Genomic DNA, 21,868 nt, shown 5'->3' on the forward strand with positions numbered 1-21,868 from the left:
AAAACGACTCTGGCCTACATAGCCTCGTTTTCACTTTTTTGATAACGTATATGTAATTGTGATCTCCAATTAGAGAAGAAGATAGCCTTAAAACTCGACACAGTGATTTAGTTTGTCCTAATCTTCAAGGTAAATAGTTTTAATTCCTTTAGGGAAGTGTTTCTTCTGGGCGACATACATTTAGGCTGCTATTTTTGCATTGGATCTTTTCTACTGGAGGCTTTCGAGTTTCTGACAGAAAACTGAATCTTGCTACTGATTAATTATATCTGATTTAAACGCTACTAATTATTTAATATGCCTTACTAAACAAAACGTTTGCCAGGAAGGCACTATCTTGACCTCGAAGCCTGTAAACTGCATAATTCCAGTTTCCATTTGCATAACACTTCTTCTAACTGCTTATGTCAGATGCTCAACAACCATCACCACGTCCGACGCTAGCATTTCTACCAGAAATTAGTAATATGCAGCTGACCATATGTCTACTTATTTTCGTGAAACTGAGCTGTTAAAAAGAGCTTTCCTTAGAATCTTTTTACAGTCCTTAACGTTATTATATGAGGTGAATTACCTACCTGAATTACAGTGTTGACGCAAAATGGTCTCACAGTCAACTCTCTCTTTCAACCTGTGTAAAAAGGAAAGGAACAACATTTAGCATGCGCGCGTTGATCTTTATCTTGAAAAATGGTATTGACTTTTTTGACCTTCAAAAGGAAAAATTGACAGTTTTGTACCTTTATCTTTGAAATTGCCTAATAAAACTAAACAAAGCACTCTTTCCTTCATAAAAAAACTCGTGTCTAACTGTTAAAAAAACACCTCTATATGGACGCGAGTCCCTTTTTTTCCCTTTTCAAATTGCAGGAAAGCCTATATCATACCTGAAATGCAATTTGTTCAGCAAAACGCCAACGAAGTACTCCACGTTCCACTCTAGAACCTGCGGAGAAACTTACATCATGTGAACACAATAAAATACAATCGCGAAGAACAGTCGTAAATAATAACACTTCACGTAAATGGGTATAATTGTTTAAAATAACCTATGTGTAACTGCACTTCTTCTAAGTAAAATCTTTGTAAACCCTTCAATGATTAGGAAACTTTCATAAATTAAAAAACACTCATACAGTTGAATAACAAACTACGATGTTCAAGGAACCTTCAGGAGAACCAAAGAGAGTTTTGAAGTATTTCTCTTAGTATAGGTAGTGAATTTTTTTTTTTTTTTCTGCAGTTTTCGAAAACCTTGTTACAGCATTCATCTAGTTAAATAAACTGTAGGAGTTTTGGAATCCCTTGCGAGATCACAAACACTTCTCTAATATAAGTTAAGATGTTCAAAAGAAGTTTTGGAATCCCTTGCGAGATCACAAACACTTTTCTAAAGTAAGTTAAGATGTTACGAGGTTTTGGAATCCCTTGCGAGATCACAAACACTTCTCTAAAATAAGTTAAGATGTTTAGAAGAAGATTAGGAATCCCTTACGAGATCACAAACACTTTTCTAAAGTAAGTTAAGATGTTACGAAGTTTTGGAATCCCTTGCGAGATCACAAACACTTCTCTAAAATAAGTTAAGATGTTTAGAAGAAGTTTTGGAATCCCTTGCGAGATCACAAACACTTTTCTAAAGTAAGTAAAGATGTTACGAAGTTTTGGAATCCCTTGCGAGATCACAAACACTTCTCTAAAATAAGTTGAGATGTTTAGAAGAAGTTTTGGAATCCCTTGCGAGATCACAAACACTTTTCTAAAGTACGTTAAGATGTTACGAAGTTTTGGAATCCCTTGCGAGATCACAAACACTTTTCTAAAGTAAGTTAAAATGTTACGAAGTTTTGGAATCCCTTGTGAGATCAAAAAACACTTCTCTAAAGTAAGTTAAGATGTTTAGAAGAAGTTTTGGAATCCCTTGCGAGATCACAAACACTTTTCTAAAGTAAGTTAAAATGTTACGAAGTTTTGGAATCCCTTGTGAGATCACAAACACTTCTCTAAAGTAAGTTAAGATGTTTAGAAGAAGTTTTGGAATCCCTTGCGAGATCACAAACACTCTTCTAAAGTAAGTTAAGATGTTACGAGGTTTTGGAATCCCTTGCGAGATCACAAACACTTCTCTAAAATAAGTTAAGATGTTCAGAAGAAGATTAGGAATCCCTTGCGAGATCACAAACACTTTTCTAAAGTAAGTTAAGATGTTACGAAGTTTTGGAATCTCTTGCGAGATCACAAAAACTTCTCTAAAATAAGTTAAGATGTTTACAAGAAGTTTTGGAATCCCTTGCGAGATCACAAACACTTTTCTAAAGTAAGTTAAGATGTTACGAAGTTTTGGAATCCCTTGCGAGATCACAAACACTTTTCTAAAGTAAGTTAAGATGTTTAGAAGAAGTTTTGGAATCCCTTGCGAGATCACAAACACTTTTCTAAAGTAAGTTAAGATGTTACGAAGTTTTGGAATCCCTTGCGAGATCACAAACACTTTTCTAAAGTAAGTTAAGATGTTTAGAAGAAGTTTTGGAATCCCTTGCGAGATCACAAACACTTTTCTAAAGTAAGTTAAGATGTTACGAAGTTTTGGAATCCCTTGCGAGATCACAAACACTTCTCTAAAATAAGTTAAGATGTTTAGAAGAAGTTTTGGAATCCCTTGCGAGATCACAAACACTTTTCTAAAGTAAGTTAAAATGTTACGAAGTTTTGGAATCCCTTGCGAGATCACAAACACTTTTCTAAAGTAAGTTAAGATGTTTAGAAGAAGTTTTGGAATCCCTTGCGAGATCACAAACACTTTTCTAAAGTAAGTTAAGATGTTACGAAGTTTTGGAATCCCTTGCGAGATCACAAACACTTTTCTAAAGTAAGTTAAGATGTTTAGAAGAAGTTTTGGAATCCCTTGCGAGATCACAAACACTTTTCTAAAGTAAGTTAAGATGTTACGAAGTTTTGGAATCCCTTGCGAGATCACAAACACTTCTCTAAAATAAGTTAAGATGTTTAGAAGAAGTTTTGGAATCCCTTGCGAGATCACAAACACTTTTCTGAAGTAAGTTAAGATGTTACGAAGTTTTGGAATCCCTTGTGAGATCACAAACACTTCTCTAAAGTAAGTTAAGATGTTTAGAAGAAGTTTTGGAATCCCTTGCGAGATCACAAACACTTTTCTAAAGTAAGTTAAAATGTTATGAAGTTTTGGAATCCCTTGTGAGATCACAAACACTTCTCTAAAGTAAGTTAAGATGTTTAGAAGAAGTTTTGGAATGCCTTGCGAGATCACAAACACTTTTCTGAAGTAAGTTAAAATGTTACGAAGTTTTGGAATCCCTTGCGAGGTCACAAACACATCTCTAAATATTAAGTTAGGTTTACATGTTTCAAGCACAGCTTATCTCCCATAAGCTTACTTTATTGCATTTTGAAATCACTTAAGAGATCGTGAACACTTTTCTCCTAATTAACTGACGTGTTTTCGCCAGTTTGGAAAAGTCTTTTGAGATCAAACACATGTTCATAACCGTGTTAGGACTAAGTGGAAATACCTCTGAATTTCTCGAAAAGATTTGAGGATTCTGGGATCATTTGTGAACATTAACAACAGTTGTCTACAAGTAAAATAAACTTTTGGTGTTTCGAAACCTTCCTTTCAGAGATAACAAATACTTCCGCGGCACAACCTTCCATGTGTTGGAGCCTCCAACGAGATCACTTAAAATTAGCGTACGATGAGCCGTTTCAGAGGTAACTTCATTTTTGTTGTTGGGAGGTTCTGTCACAGGACACTTTCGGTTAGTGAGAAAGCGGTTAACTCACTTCCTGTATACTATTCAGCATGTGGTCTTTAAGCATTGAACGATCACTAAATAGTCCAGTAACGTTTTTTTCTCTATTAATTAACAAAGATATGGTTAGAAGTAGCTAGCTCATTATTTTTTGCAAACCCTTTTCATCGTGCTGTGAACTGGAGCTCGGTAGCCAGTGGTGCGCCTCTCATGGTTCCTACAACACCACGGTTGTCCGAGGCGGCATCAATTCACGATTCCCTAGAGAGACAAAGAATGCACCAAAGAGGCCAGTTCAAACGGAGTCGAAAAATATGGAAAGCTAGAGTCTCTTTTTCTGTTAACGCCTTTTTTTTATAGAACATCACATTGAAATTAACTAAACGCATTGAGACTGATATTACGATCAAAACGTCTTTATTTTAAGGACATTTCGCAATTGGATAAGACTACGTTTCATGAAAATAAAAGATAACAGTTGAGTAGCAAGTTTGAAACTGAGTGTGCTGTCTAGCAAGAACAAAATTTGATCTAGGCAAGTTGTACATGTACTGGCTATAACACGAAAATGATTGATTAAAATATTTAGCAATTTAAAATAGTTATGTGGAAAAGAGCGTATGCGAAGTGTTAGTTTTCCCTCTGAAAATCAACCTGCTGTACAAAAGTCGGACGTGGTGTGTCTATATGGAGATGAATTGATACAAACAAACTTTCAGCTATTAACAAGATGAATTTAAAAAAGAAGGCTCAGCACGTGTTCTAGATTTTTTACACTTGAGAAAACCTTATCTATGTAGCAGAAACGTCGTATGACTGAAAGGCAGTTTTAATTAGACCCAACTTTAAGTCAACGACGTGGAACGACACAGCTATCTTGTGTGCTTTCGCTGGTCTTCCGGTGTTCCCGCGACTCCATGTTGCTTCTTCTAGAACGAGGCTTTTGATAAGAAATAAAAACAGCGATTTATTAACAATTAATAAATTTAAATGTTATCAGATGAACAAAAACGCAAAATAATTCAAACTAGTTTTAAATTGCTTACCACTTTGGCTCCTTGGTTGTGTCCTCGTCCACAAATGGAGCAAGCAACGTCGAAACATCTCTGTTCAATGACGCTCTCACGCGTTGTCGGTCTCGCACTTCAATACATAAACCGTCTCTCGGGTTTTGGGGGTTGCGAAACAGTCTATAGGTTTGGCCAACGACTAGGTCTTTCGAAGGCTTATAGAAACACATTCCCACAGCTCGGACACGTTTTCCTGGTAAGGCGTCTACTTTCTCTTTAATCTCTACCGTTATAAATTTGTCTGTCATGGTTCTACGAGGGTTTCTTGACCGTGACAGTTGTTGATATCTGACCCAGACAAAAAGCTTCGACTTAAAATAATTTTCTTTTGAAAGTACCTTTTAATGTCAATCAAGATAATCCAGACATATATAAACAACAGCAGTAAAACAAATTCTGTAAAGGAGGTACGTCACGGACAGCGTGTCATCGGAATTATTTGAAAAGTGTGATGTTCACCGATCTATATTTTTTTTCTGCAAGCAAGTTCTCATGGGCTTACGGGGTATAGTGAAGGAAAGCTGGCAAAGTTTTGAATTTTAGACTGTTTTGAAAGTTAATTATGGATTATGAAACGCTGGACTACGAAACGATTACTTCCGTAATTACATGTTGTCTCTGGTTGCGCTGATTGTGATTGTGTGTTACTTCATTAGTGCATGCTTTTTCTATTTTAGAAAAATGCCATTTTGTGTTTTGCCTATCAAAATGATGACTTTAGGTTAAAGTATAGGTTTGCGGGTAATACGACGAGTATGCAAACTGAATTCCTAAGTAATTTCAAGCAAACGAATGAAATAATGACGAAAGTGACAGAAAAAGCACGCATAATCATTTTCCTTTTACTTGACGAGGCACAAAAGTAGAACGCGTGTTCTTTTACCGATTTGACAGCCTTTATGTGTGTACTCGCCTGCTGAGAATTCCATTGACGTTGGCCGCCTATTGTTAATTTAAGCAAAGGCAACAGATCAGCAAGCTAAACCATAACTAAAAAAAAAAACATGCTTCCATGGTTTTCTTTCGTGAGTAGCGCAGCACCACGAAAGCGTGGCACGGAGCCTTCGCTGCACACATATTACCGGAACCCCTCTGTCACCCAGGGTATTTACGTAAAAAGGAAGATATTAAAGAAGACTATGTAACCCTCAGCACAAATTATGTCTGTGAGCCCAAAAGAAGCGAGGGAGCCTGTAGACAGTCTACTGATGCCGTCGTTCTATGATACCAGCCCCCGGTATCATGATATGATTGGTTAAATCGCTGATTGTTGACATCTTAGAGATAAATATTTCACAGATCTTTATTAAATACGGTTGACCTCACACTACTTCTACGGTTAAAGACTTTGCCGTTCTCTTTTAATATTCGGCCTCTTGACCTTTCATTATTTCACAGGTGATTCTAAAGGGTACTTTAAGCTCTGTTATGAGGAGGAATTTTAAGTAGAGTGGAGCCGTCTGACTGTGCTATAGAAAAATTTTTTGAGTTCAAAGGCGTGGTTCCCGGACTTTCCGCTGTTATCTACATGTCGCTTCGCAGAATTCGACGCCTCTAACATTTGCTTATAATTTCTTTAGACTCATTTCAGTATTGCAAAATATATTTTAAACTCTCTAAATATTGGCTCTGGAGGGACAAAGTTTGAAATATTCCGTGAACATGTTACTTACTTGGGCATGGGTCGCACTAGAGCGTTTTTTTTTTTGGTCGGTCCGAAAAGACCCAAAAATATCGGCATTGTTCATTTTTGGGGGGTTCGTTTTCCGGTCGCACATGAAGCCACACGACAAGGCTAAATTCTTGTGTTAACACTGATAAAACGTTTTTGTAAACAATGATGCTTTCCCGTGAAGGCATACTGCCCATCAATTTTCTTAAATAAACACGCAGTTGACATGTTTAATGAATTTCTGTTTTCTTTGGGCGATTCTGGAAAAATCTGCCTGCCCCACCCATACACTACGGCGCCTTTGATCTTTTTGGTCCACTGACAAATTTTTCCAAATTTTGCTTGTAGGGGTCGCATTAGGAAAAACTCCAATTTTGACCCAATTTTTGGTTAGACAAACAGAATTCGCTTTAGTGCGACCCATGCCTTGCACTCAATACTATAACGCCTGGCCTGGCTGAATGATTAGGTCGATTACATCTGTTTGCCGGTACATGTACAGAAAATGTAGCTTCTCGACAGGTCTACTGAATTACCTCATTGATTGATTTGTTGCAGGCTAATGACAAACGGCGGATCTGTCGCGCCCCGATAGCTTCGCTCTCCGAATTATTCTGTTTCGCGCTCGCCAATTTTGTTTTCTGTCCTCGCCGGGAGCCTTTTGGAAGGCTAAAAGATTTTATTCTTCATCTTAACACTTACACAAAACATTGATAGTAATGATTTTAACAATAAAACTGCATTGACGCGCTGCACGAATTATTTTGTGTTGTGGACAATCAGTCAAACGGTGCAAGACGTTATAGTTGCTGTTCCACTAGACTTTTTGCCCACAGGAAAGAAGGTCCTTATCCGAGGGGAGTATGTGTTTTGCGTGTGACCTTTATTCCCACAGTGAAACTCCCCATGGGAAATCACTAGGGTTTCTCTATGGTTTATCTAACCACAAGGGTTGATTAACCAATCGGGGGGAAGGAAATGGTAAAAACAGGAAACCGCGGCACACGCTGGGCAAATTTTTGTGGTGTTGCGCTGTAATTGCGCAAAGTATGGCCAGCATTCGTGGTTAATTTTGATTACTTGATTACTTTCAGTGGCGCATAGTTTTGTACAACGTTTTCTTTTCATTGCAACTTTAGACCAGAATATGCAAACAAGATGCGGCGTTATACAACGGCCGTTTATTCCAGCGAAATCGAGAGCAGAGTTATCAAAATCCAGCACCGGCCGGAAACGCTCCACATCCCTAGTATTTAATGGTAATTGCAGAAGCCTTCTACGCATTCTTCTTTTAAAAAGGAATATTTAGATCGCTGAATCAACCGAAAAAAACGTCTGCAAGTAAACCATACGTTTCGCGGTTAGCGATTTCCTCGAAGAATGAAATTTCCCCGTAAACACTGCCAGGTCAAAAGTTGACCTCGGGTATCTATTTGGATTGTTTGCAATGTAACCAGAAAATATGACCTGACCGGAAACCCAAGCTGATCCCATTGGGAAACCTCGGGCAAAAGGTGTGTACCGCAACCAACAAAAGGTTTGATCTTTGACACCTTGACGCCTTTAGAAAATAGATTCAGTGGATATTGTCGTGCGCTGAAGGAGATGCTTTTAGCAACAAAACACTCGTCCTCATATTACCTGAATTTTGTCATTGCTGCGTCAGAAGATTTGTCAAATTTGAAAAATTTGGGTTTCGGAATAAAAGAACATCAAAATGCAAGCGCAGGCGGCATGTCAAAGACAGCTAAAGCGCTGCTGATGCGAAGGATGGGGTTTGTTATCAGTAGGGGAAAAATAAGTAAAAAATCAAAGGAGAACTTTGAAGAAGTCGTATATACATTCCTTAGAAAATGGAGAGCTCTGCTTCTACCAGCTACTATATGCTATTTACATTTCTAGTATAATTAGTTTTTTGATATTTCCGACCACTCGTTGAGCCGGTTAAACAAGATGTTATGTAACGTCAAGAGGCTGTCATTTGTTACTGGATATCAATGCGACCCCTCTTTGCCATAAACTGGTGGACGTATAAAATAGCGCCTTGAGAAAAACGTCAAAAGAAACCGAAGTGCTAACTCGGAGCACTTATGAAAATCAAACAAACATGATTTTTTTAGCCATTAAACTGTCAAATAAACCAATGCATGTTTTAAAATGTTGGATCGAAACAGTCGCTATTAACGTACTGCCAAAAGCAGACGCGCCCGATTATAATTTATCTACAATGTCCATATAACCAAAACTTTTTCGAGTTTAATACATTGTCTCAATCTCGGCATGCCATGTCCCAGAATTCTCAAAAAGATCTTGAAAAGTATTCCTTGTCATTCGGAGCTGCCTTCTGAAGACTGCCTTCTGCGACGCTTTCAAAATTAAAAAAACCGCAGTTTCTTTTCCCACGACTTGCTGATTTCTTCCCAAACAGCCTAAGGTTACCTGCCATCAGGCTTTTTTTTTTTCGTGTTTTTATTTTTGCTGTAAAAAGAACGCCTGATCGCAGGTTATGCCTAGTGCGATCCTTGCTTAGTGTAAAAAAAAGTCTGTTATTAGGTGTCGGCAAGGCCAAATTAAGACCGGAACCCAAGCCGACTTATATGTTTTATAAACATTTGCAAGACTTTTACAGCTACAATAATTCAAAATTTGACCATTTTTAAGCGCCCTTCGTTTGTACTGGTATGAAAGCTAACCCGGTATCATGTTAATCAAACATTCTTCAGTTATTTCGTATTTAGAGAAGAAGTGACCTGAGAGAGTTTTTTTTCCAAGTTAAGGTCATCCTATCTGGTCATCGGTGTGCAACGATATTTTCGCGCCAATGTTAAATAAATTAATTTTCAACCCGTGCGTGCTGGCAGAACAAGAGTACTTCTCGCAGTTGCCCTTGTTCCGCTTCGAGAAGGAGTAGACTTATGGCAAGCCTGAAAAAAAGAACTGTTATTCTGGGGTCACGTGCCGCTCAAGAAACGCGATAAAATCTCGCTGCTTTGCATCGCGATGTAGTTCTTTCGGGATTTGCGCCAAAATTGGGAAAAAATACAAAAGCCAAAAAATTGCATCGTTTGCTACCCTTGAAATCCAAGCTACCTTTTTCTTAAAACAAGCTTTGTAAATGTAGAAACAACGGAATGTTAAGCTACGTATAAAATCTTGTTTCTCTCCCTGCTTGGGACGCGTTCAAACCAAACTCATACAAATAAACTATATATATGCGCGCGCTATTAAGCTAAGACTAACCTGATTGGAAATCATAGAAATGAAGCACGAAAGTCGCTCAGAGAATTCCACCCTTCAGACTTCAAGACGAAAATTTTGTAGCAAAACATCAGGAACACCCAAGGGAACGGTGGAATATCTTTTCGGAAGAATTGTAAAATCAAAGGGAACGACAGCTCATAAGTTCAGCTAATAAGATTTCGTTCTCTTAAAGTTTGTGCCACATTACCAATATTCTAAAAAATCCGAGCAGAACGAACTGTTCCGTTTTCCATAAATATAGCAGTATCATAAATATAACAGTATCAATAGCTTAAAAACGATATAGCGAAAAACAAAACAACTACAATCCGCGACTTTTGCTTAAATGTCCCGGTCTGTCTGTCTGTCTGTCTGTCTGTCGATGTATTGTAAGCACGCACTCAAGATGAACTGTTCGCGATATGATGAGAATACTTGTGTCTAGAATTTGATTTAAATTTAAATACTCAGTGTATATAAGCTTACTAGTTGCACTAGTAAACATGTTGCATCAAAAGTAGACGGCGCGCATAAGCATTTGTCAAAGACGACATTATTCCCGGTACTATTGCAAAGACATAAAACAGCATGCAAGACTGGCATACCTCAGTAAATGGTCTTTAGCTGCCGTAGCGTCACACAAACCGATTCTGACGATTGCTGAAACAAAATTGTAAACATCTAAATAAGTAAATCAAGAATTTTCGAAATGTGTTAAACAACAAAGAAGATCTGGTTGTCTAAACGGAAAGCGCACCAAGAAGATAATGCACATAAAATTAATTGTTATCCAACTTGGTCGGAACAATAACGGCAAATACAGAATAGTAGAATGGGTCTAAAACTACACAGCTAACAGACAAGAGAAAGCACAAGAAACTTACCTTGTTGAAATAAAATCAACTCTCTTATTGAGTTCCCGACTCTGTAGAGCGCTGTAACCAAAAGCTTTTGCTGGGACGTGACCGCGCCTGCAGTAGCAACGTTTTCGCTTTCCAAGTTGACAGCTCAACTGTCACACAGGGGTTATATAACAGCTGTGTAATATGACGTAGCGCATGCCTGGATAGACGAATCGTAAGTGACCATATCACTAGGCGGCACCCTGAGTCCATTCTTCGCGCGAAATGCGTTCGGTTTTTGCATGCTAATTTCCCGGGGCTAATTTTCCAGAGTGGCGGCTGGTAATGGAGCTAGTCTGCCAGGGAAAACCTCACATTAAAATTTACCAGCTAGATTCATGCCAAAAATGCGCATTTTCCAGCTAGGATAAGCTTCCGAGTTTAAACCAGTAAGCAAGCAATTTGTTTTGAAGCGGGCTTCCCAGCAAGTTCCATGCCAATGCTTAAGAATCCCAGCCAGCGCACTAAGCCCTGCGGAGCGGATATTTTGTATATCGGCTCCGGTGAGCACTCCTGACATATTATCCTCGCAGTATTTCTACGTTGCCGAGTGCTACATGATATTTTACAAAAGCCACCTAATTTTTCGGTAATGCGTGATATTACAGGAACATGTTACATATCCTTTCTGGTTCATCCAGGCTGAAGTCCATGCAATACAGTTGCTGAGTGCTTCGGGATATGTCACAAAATCTTTATAGTTATATTTCCGTTGTGCGTGACATTATAGGAACATGTTACATATCCTTTTCTGGTTCATCCAGGTTGAAGTCCATGCAATACAGTTGCTGAGTGCTTCGGGATATGTAACTAAATCGTCATAGTTATTTATCCGTCGTGCGTGACATTATAGGACCATGTTACATATCCTTTCCTGGTTCATCCAGGCTGAAGTCCATGCAATACAGTTGCTGAGTGCTTCGGGATATGTAACTAAATCGTCATAGTTATTTATCCGTCGTGCGTGACATTATAGGACCATGTTACATATCCTTTCCTGGTTCATCCAGGCTGAAGTCCATGCAATACAGTTGCTGAGTGCTTCAGGATATGTAACAAAATCCTTATAATTATTTTTCCGTTGTGCGCGACATTATAAGAACATGTTACATATCCTTTTCTGGTTCACCCAGGCTGAAGTCCATGCAATACAGTTGCTGAGTGCTTCGGGATATGTAACAAAATCGTGATAGTGATTTTTCCGTCGTGCTGTTTCAAGAATCGCTTGGCATTTCTCAACAATTACATTATGTACTTGAGATTTCGATCGCTCTTGAGAGCTTTGTCATAACTTTTGAGGTAATCTCCTGACTGCCCATAACATTAACTGATTTTCAAAGTGTCGGTGCCCATGTTCTTCGAATTCGACAACTAGAAAATTCATATTATTTTTGGAATCGCTAAGCAGCAAACACGTATACAGAGAATACCCTAAACAGCGGCAGGTATATGTTGCAGGTTGCAGGTTGCAGGTTGCTGGCACTTAAAAGAAACGTACAGGTGGTAGACTTACCGTGACTGTTACATGACGCTGTTTACAATCGCTCAGAAAGGTGGGTTCCACCTTAGTGCCAAACCGGCCGAAGCAATGAGAGGAGAGTATATTCCTGTGATTTTAAGCCTGCAATCAATTACTGTTTTGGAAGAAACATCTGAAATATCATCTGAGATATCTGCTGAATTTGGTTTCTTCCCTGTGAGTACCAAAATGAAAGCACACTGAGCTTGTGCTAGTATATTCCGTCGGTTAAAATCTTATATTATTTCATTTCTTTATTTATTTGCTTCATATGTGATGGCAATCTTCTGTTGTTGAGGGAAGACCCGAGCCAAATCTGGAATCGATGGAAACATCTGTGGAGCGGCCATCCAGATGGCTTTGAAGAGATTTCACTGGTCTCAGCGTGTCGATCGATAAGTACTTATAGCGGATCGATCGTGTTTTCACTGTGTGAAAGAGGCGAACTACTCTATGTAAGAACCCCTGACGAGTATATACATTATTAATTATTTTTAGTGCCAGCGGTTTTCCAGTTATAATTAAATTTCAACCTGCAACCTGCAACCTGCCACTTGCAACCTGCAAAATATACCTGCCGCCTAAACAGGTTTGAATCAGGCTTTCCGTGGAAAATCTGAGAACATTTCTGACTCTCGGACATTTCTGTGCTGCCGGGCATAGTCACTTCGCTTACTGAATAGCAGTGATAACTGAGATTAGCGAAAACGTTTCATCTATACGTGTTCGGTAGCTTTACAAGAGTAAGAAATGTATCAAAGCGTCTAAGTTTTTAAACTGGCGGTTGCGCCCCAACCTAGAAAACACACTGTTTCAACGTTAATTTTTCTTTTAATTCAAATTCTTCACGTCAGTCGCGCGATTTCCCGAATCGCCGACTATTAAAATGTTTTGTATCTTTCTGACACGATGGAATTGTGTTACAGTAAATATAATCTCACACTTTAGGATTATGACACATTCGTGCAAAACTTGACGCGTTTTGTGGAACATAAACGATCACCGACAGGGATATGATTACACTGTAATGTTGTAAGCCACTGGATATCCCATGGAGATGTAGGACTAAAAGGTCTACATCTCCACGGGACCCCAGGTCTGTTACACGGGGCAGTAAATTTGTGTAGAGGTATAATATCGGAAATTGATTGTGAAATAGTAACACCATCCTAGCTTGACATATACACGGTTGTTTTCATTTCTGCACCTACTCGGAACTTGTCATCATCCATTTGATTAATTTATTGATAAAAATCATATTCATGTTACCGTTAGTAAAGCAAAAGTGCGAGACACGAGACGTTTTAAGGGCTTATTAACCGATTCATGCGTGCGCCCGCGCACGTTGCTAAGGAGTTGAAAGTTCACTTCCGGTTACTTACGTCAGCCTGAGCGTGGAAAATAAAAACAACTTAATAACTTGCAAATTAAAATTTGTCTTCAAACCTCAATTTGTGACGCTTTTATTTTTAAAGCTCTTAAAGTGAGCGACACTGTTCTCTACTGTTGATGAAAAGTGTTCATTTAATTCAAGTTACTCCAACCAACCCTTGTTTTAATAAACCGTGACAAACAAAACATCCCCGCATTTGATTTCATGGTACTCGCTAGCAACGCTTTTTTATCGGCTAGTCCAGCTTGACGGGGCTAGCGGTTTTGTGAATATTCGAAAAACTAACTAACTAAACTAACTATGGGTATCGGCTTTAACTAATGAAACTGCAGTTACTCTGCTACAATTTAACGTATAGAAATAAGGATGTTTCCGATGTTCCAGTTGCTCAAAACTCACCTCGAAAAGGAATCTTCCTCGACCAAGACTCGCTTCTTTCGTCCATAGCGTGACATCAGTTTGTCACGAACCATTTTCGAGTATCTTACATAAACTTACGACTTCAAGAAAGTTTACGGTATTCATAACTTTATATCTAGTTTAGAGGCTCTTACAGTGAGAAAAACGTCTTTTGCCATTGTTTTCTTGCAGATGCAGCTGTTTTAGAGTATATGCAGTGGCAGCAAAATTAAATTAAGCGTGGCATATGTAAACTCATTTGTGACAAACAAGCTAAGGTAATAAAGATAAAGGTTTCCTCAACAGTTTTCCTTAAGCGTTGACTTCTACAAAGTTATGTGGGAAACCAGAAGTGGTGGGGAAAAATTGAATGAGTATTGAAAATAAACATTTCTTTGTCAGTCAATTTTCACGAGGCAGACAAAACGATGATTTCTCTACATGGCCATTCCTACTTTTGTCTTCGGGTCATTGACTGCATTAACAATTTTTGTTTGTTTTCATAGCTCTGAAAAGAGTGGTTTCAGTGGTCTGAAAAGAACCATTTCAATGCTATGTAATGTTTTCTCTGCAAAACGATATTGTCAGTTTTATTTCTCATATTGCTCACTAACAATCTCACAAGAATGCTAAAAGCTCAAATGGATGGCAAGGTACTTAGTAAAGTCTGCGTCAGGCCAAGTGGTCCATACTGCCTGAACATATCCTAGTTTTTATAGCATGGATGAGGTGCCAGTCCATTGCAGGGCTACCCCCAGCATTAAAATTCAGCGCTACTCATTTATACACCTGGGCGGAGAGAAGCATTGCAAGAGCATTGGTGAAGTGTCTTACCCAAGACAATATGATGACTTCAGCCAAGGCTCAAACTTGAATAGTTCAATCAGGAGTCCAGCGCGCTGACCATTATCTATTTTATCTATTATCTATGTACGAGAGCCTTCACAAAACTGTGTTTGAACTCCCAAACAAGCTGTTTATTAACTCATCGCCGTAACTGGGCATTCCCATAAGCTGCCCTGGGACCCATTTCTCGAAGGATCAGAAATGTTTTCGCACCTGGAAGGCTGTAGCAAAACCTCAAACCTTATGATTGCAGAGCTGTTCTATTCACTTGTTCTTAATATGAACAGAGGTCCACTTCATACAAGAGGTTTCGGGTGTATACACCTTTCTGTTTTTAGAAACAGATTAGTTAAAAATGGCTTTGTAGGCCCGAAAGGTTTCCGGGGCTTTCAAGAAACGGGCCTCTGGACACTTTGAGGGAGTAAGATTTAGTCTTTTCCTTTGTTTTACGCTCGTGTCAGCAGACAACCGAAAGGAATTGGGCCTGACTATCAAAGATACATACATACATACATACATACATACATACATACATGATTTATTTGATAAAGCAGGTTACAGATCAATTGGCAAGACGTTAAGTCCTGATGTGGACCTGCACTATCTAAGATAATAAATTACAATAAGATCCTACATGATACATGATCCAAAATTTATTTACAATAGCTGAATAAATAATGATAGGTAAAATAGATGAATTAATAACAATGTACAGTAAAAATAAATTAATTAATTAATCAAAAATATTTGAAGTCCAGTGATTTGTTAGTAACGCAGCAGGACGCTTTAGTGAAACTGATAGAATTTAAGAGACTCTTATTTGCCTTAAGTTTTTTCTTGAAAGAATCAAGGTTAGAGCAAGACTTGATGTCATCGGGAAGGAAATTCCAAGATAATGCAGCACGATGTTTAAAAGAAGATCTTCCCACTTCTGTTCTTGGTCTATCCACCTCAAAATTTAAGGATTTTCTAAAGCTATAAGTAGACTCGGGTTTCACTAGTAAGTCCTTTAGAGGATTGATGCTATTTCCATGGTAAATATTGTATGTAATAACTAAAAGTCTCTTAATGTAAAATGAAACAATAGGGTTCCAATATGGAGCGTTCCTGATACTGAGACATTTGTAAATTGTATCACTGCATTTTGTTGCAGTGAGACTGTTAATGTTGCCTGCAATTATGATTTGCTCTTAATTATTACTAATGGTCAGTCCTAATACTGCAGTAGGAAGAAAAGCCGGCAGGGCAAACAAAACAGAACCGTCCCCCTACCCGCCCTTTTTAGCTCAAGGTCTACATCCGCCACTGGGTTATCGCCATAATCGCAGCATTGCACAAGGTAATAGAACAAAAAGATCATTTCATATTGCAGTATTTATTGTATTTACAATGTTTGTAGTTAGTTGGGCATCTCTTATCCATCCCTTACACCCGTAGTGGCCCCTTATGAGAAACATTATTGAAAGCAGGCAGCTCCAGTTACGTACACCTTTTCTGGGTCTTAAGGGTGTCCACTTATGAGAGCTTCCACTAGCTGTACCACTTTTCTCAAAACCAAGTGACACAAATGACATAAGCATAATCACATCACTACAGTCCACTCATTTACTTGTGCATAATTTACAATTTTTATGATTTAGTCCATTGGAAAGACAAACCTCTCGAGAGGTGGCAACTGTTTTGATGTTTGTGGCATGGTACCTTTTTCACACAGACTGTTTTATAAAGCTATCAACCTGGACTTGAACATAATTGTGTTACATCACATCCATTTATCATTCTTAAAAGGACAGGAAACAAAAAAGAGAAAGATTTAGAGTGGAGAGTGCAATTTCTACAATAATATCACATTGATTTCCAAGGAAGCCAATCAAAGTAAGTTTTTACAGATCGATATATGTATTGAATTAATTAGCAATATATTACAAACTCCTTTTTTACTATAAACACCCTTGCACTCTTGTTAATTAACAGTAGCACTTTCTACACACTATCCATTCTCCTATTTTTGCCCTTGTTGTGGAACATTTTTCCACCCTGCAAAGCCAAGAGGGAAACAGTTGCTCGCCAGTAAAAGCGAAAACGGTAACCTTTGAGAAGTTTGAGCTTTCCCGCCTTACATTTTCCTGCCATTCTGAAAAAGAGGACAAAGCAAAAAACTGCAACATTTACCTAAAACTCTAAAACAAGAGATGAAGCAAAGTCAACGATGAAATCGCTCTTTCGGACGCCATCTTTGTTTTTAAGATTTCGGCAGCGCGCTCAGTAAGAGTCTGAGTACCAGAGTAACAAATCAGCCAATCAGACAGAAGTCTCCTTTGTCGCTGGTAGTGTAAATTGCGCACGCTCTGATAGGGTAAATTCCAATGTATATTGGGCGTACTTCCGGTTTCTTTAAATGCTGAAGGAAACGCGGTTTTTCATTAAATCCAGCCTTTTTCGACGAATTTCGATTAAAGCCAACGTTGGACTAAGAATTATGAATAACTTAGACCCAATAATTATCTATATCTTAACTGCCCTATGCACAAACCATCTAGGTTTTTAAAGCATGGTGATAATGGTCTCTAGAAAACCCTTTCATAAAAAAAAGGTTTGAATTTGGAGCCATTTCGCAAAGTAAATAAACTATGTGATAGATAAACATTTTATGCCATGCATCCCTTATAGCAGTCATTTCTTGCTTGTTTTCAGATGTTGTAAAGTTTTGTTTAATGATGGAATTGAAAGATAAGTATTACGGGAATAATTTATTATTAATATAGTACCGTAAACTGCCGCTTATAAGCCCTGGGCTTACACAACTTTGGACGGGGTTTTGGATAGGTCTATATACGGAGGGGCTTATCTGGGGGTGGCCAGTAAGCAGAATAAAAAAAAAAAACTTTTCGAAATGAGCTACGGAAGTGTTGATCAAAATACGTTTTCCATATACTGGTTGTTCCTTAAGCTTCAAAACATAATCACAAATTGATGTCATTCTATTTTAAACGAGGGGTGCTTATATCGGGAGGGGTGGGGGGGGGTTACAATCGGAGAGAATATTTTGTTTTCAGAAAGATGGGCTGATAACCGGAGGGGCTTATAAGCAGGAGGGCTTATGAGCGGCAGTTTACGGTATTGGATGTATGATATTATCGCTTCGCTGAATTCAGCCGCATTATTAATACTAATTTATTTCAGTTTTATGAATTTCTAATTTTACGTTCGCAGCCAGGTAGAGGTCCTGAATGACGACCCACGTACTTCGTTCTACAACAGCAACAACAACAACAATCATTTTATTTTGCTTAATACATAGAGTATCGTACAGGAAAAAATTAAATTAAACTTAAATAAGCTAAAAAACTACTCAAAATAGTAAGAACTAAACATACTGAGTAGTTACAAGGATTATTACGCTTTAAATCGGTTGTAGGAAAAATAAAAAGAAGAAGAGGTAGAAAAAAAAAAATATATATATATATATAGAAAGAAATATAAGTAGTAACAGTACCAGTTATTGACAGAGCATTGGTTAATTAAGAGCGATAGTAACTTAAAGAAAAATACTAAGCTACCGTTGAGGTGGTCAGCGGTTGTTATGCTGTCATGGCGGATTTCTACTTCGCCCCGAAAATGTTTTGGTTTTCTTCAATTTACTAGTTCTTTACTTGATTATTTAGAATGGTACCAGTTTAAATTGACAACCCTTATCTATGGTGATTGAACAGATGGCGCTGAAAGCTGCAATCAAGTCTGCATTGGATGATATGTTTGATACCAAGCTGTCCTCGTTGCTAGATTCGAAGCTTGAACCCTTACGGTCTTCGATGGATTGCATCTCGAATGGCTTTGACGAAATGAAAAAGAAAATAGCTGCTCTGGAAAATACAAACGCCGAATTAGCTAAGAAAAGTCAGTTTCTCAGGCAAGAGAACTCCCGCGTATCAAATGCTCTCAACCAAATGAAGTCAGCACATGATGAAGAAGAACAATACATAAGGCGTGATTGCCTGGAAGTCAGAGGAGTTCCAACTTCTTCGGGTAAAGATACAAATGAAATTGTTAAAAAAGTTGGCTCAATCGTTGATGTTTGTATTAAAGATAAAGATATCTCTAAAGCCATCTCTATCGTCTGGAATGGAGGAACTTTTAACTGTTGCTCAGGTTTAAAGTGCAGATTCAAATGGTACAGATACAGGATGACTTTCATTGAAGATCTACCTTGCCTTCAAGTGGTTTCAGAGCTAAATAACATTCTACCAACTTGGAAGATAATGGTGGAGTACTCCTTCAAGGCGAGGAACATGGCATTGACCTTGTGCCACATGGAAAATCCAAAGAAACACAGAAGCCCTTCCTTCACACTGAGAAGAGTACTGAGGAAGTGGTAAAGAAGATTGTCAAACATGATAAATGGTTTGAACCCAGGAGTATCAGTAGTTCGTATAATGTGATTGTCCGGGTGAGGGTAGTTCTGAATAGAACTGTTTTCGGTGACTGACGTTTCGACAACCTGAGCGGAAGTCATCTTCATAGTCAAGTGGATAGTGTTTGTCGGTCGGTGATGTTATAAGTCTGGTCCGTTGAACGTAAATGGTCAGTTTAGCCATGATGGTATTGGCTGAAAGACTCGTGTAAAGTTTGTCATCAGCCATTGGTCGGTTTCGATCCGTCTAATGTTAGTCAAATTGGTCGGGTTTTGGTCCGTCTATTGTTAGTCAAATTAAGTCGGTCTGTTAGAAGTCCGTTTGTCGGTTTGATTTCCGTCATGGATAAGTCGTTTGTAAGGCGCCGGTAGTTGTGGAGATCTGTTAAGAGGCGTTTGTTCTAGGTTAGTGTACCAGCTTTCCAGAGTCAGTCGTTGAAAATAGTTGGTACTGTAGGTTAAGGCACAGGCACCCACCAGCACGAAGCATTCTTTTGAATAAAGCACGAGTGGAGGACCCTCCAAGCCCAATTACGTGGTCATGAAGCCTACTGGTGGAGTTGTTTGCAACTGTGAAAAGTTTAAGGAAACCCGTCGGTGCAGCCATTCCATCGCTGTGTCCGCACAAAATGGAAAATTGGCACAACATCTCCAGTGGTTTAAAAGGTAAGAACAGCAACCAAATTTGTCCGTAGAGGCTACAAGAGGAGCTCCCAGCAGTTCGGGGCACAAACCTGGAGCAAAAAGATCACGTAGCAGAAAGAGAAATCCCTCTTCAAGGAACGACAGCATTGCCATTTCAACTGATGTTCATCACCCCAAACCAGAAGAAGTGTATCACGTGCAAGAAAGCGTTCAACAAAGGAAGCAATGTACCATTTAACCTCTGCCTCTCGCACCAGGAACGATACCAGTATCCATTCAAAGGTGAATTTAATGATATCCGAGAAAGTGTGAGTGAAAAGAACTTCTATTATCACCTTGATATGTCTTGCGTACGGGCTCGTCACCCTACTCTCCGGCCTGGAAACATATCGATCCAAGAATCTTTGAGAGAAAACCTAACAGAAAGTCACAGGCGCCTGTAAAGGATACCATGGGAATCTGATCTGAAAACTTCGCAGTTGTCTTCATAGAAAAGGACTGCCCTCTTAAAGCTGTTTTTCACTGGGAATAAGTACAATGATTAGTATAAGGGCGTAAGAACGAATACACTCGATGCTCATTCTGTTTATGATGTCCTCAAGTGCAACTAGCATAACGACAAGAAGAATAAACAGTTTGTATACAGTTTGTATACAGCGTATACCTATGGGTATTGTGCTTATGCTAAATCTTGTACTCATGCATTTGCGTATGCCCACTGAAAACCAGCCTTTACTGAATGGATATTGTCGAAATAGTGTCAAATGACATTGTTGATATATGGCTGAAGGACGTACTCTTACTTTTTAAGGGCATTTAACGATGATGTAGTCATGCTTGTTGTTAACGAAATTGTGTTTCTTTTTTGTTAAAGAGTATTCTATTCATATTTTGAAGAACATTTTCTTGATACAGGTATTGTTAAGGACGTTGTATTGTTGTTAAAGGAAAGTGCTTTCATTTGATAAGGGCGTTGCTTTTTTATTGTTAGCGGAAATTGTTGGCGAAGAGACTTAATAGAGAGAGGAAAATAATTGAGCTAAATAATCGAGAAAGCAAACATTTTCCATATCAAAACACTGGTCTACATATAATACTACTGCTAATCCACCTACTCTTTTTCACCAGGCTTTGCAAACAATGCTGAATAACGAAAAATAAAACTTCAAGTTAAAATTAACAATTTAAAATTACGTGTCCCATGATAACGTTTCCAAAAGATAAGAAGTCATCACATTGCAATCTTCACATTGCAATCTTTTTATACACGGCTTCCTTGTAAAGCAGGTTTTTATCATTTCTCTTATTCTAGTAGTTATTTACAATATTAAATTAGTTAGGTAGTTAGATTTATTTAAACTAAATATTGTATAGTCCTGAAGGAAATACCGTGTCTAAATAAAGATTTTACCTTTTACCTTTACCTTACCACCTGCGATGGTGTAGTATTAGCATCGCCTTTAACTGGTCAGTGGTGCAGACTTCAGTTTACGGACAAGTAGTGAACCTCAGATAAACTAGGAATGTTACCTCAGGATTGAAAATTGCCTATATATATCTGTCCAATTTTCCAAAACCATGCCCGCAGATTTGAACTCCTCCATTCATGTAACGGCGATTTTTTTCTTTTTTTTGGGGGGGGGGGAGTGGGGTGGGGGTGGGGTAGGGGGGGTCCTATTGGCAGCAACTTGTAGAGCGTACCTAGCATGAAATATAGAGAGCTTCTCTCTGTTATTATTATTATTATTATTATTATTATTATTATTATTATTATTATTATTTTTCAGTTGGTGTTAAGTTTAGCCCAGGCTACACTCGTCTGAATTTCAGTTCGCGTGGTGACTCTGAGAAGAAGCCGACCGATTAGCATTCTATAACTGCTGTCTAAAGGATGTCCGCCCGAGGACATCATTAAGTCCAATGAGGGTGCAAGTCTGACGATTTGCTAGCAAGCGTCGTCCATTATCGTATATGAAGCGGTCC

The sequence above is a fragment of the Orbicella franksi genome, chromosome 8 (genome assembly GCF_964199315.1).
Source record: "Orbicella franksi chromosome 8, jaOrbFran1.1, whole genome shotgun sequence".
Lineage (NCBI taxonomy): Eukaryota > Metazoa > Cnidaria > Anthozoa > Scleractinia > Merulinidae > Orbicella > Orbicella franksi.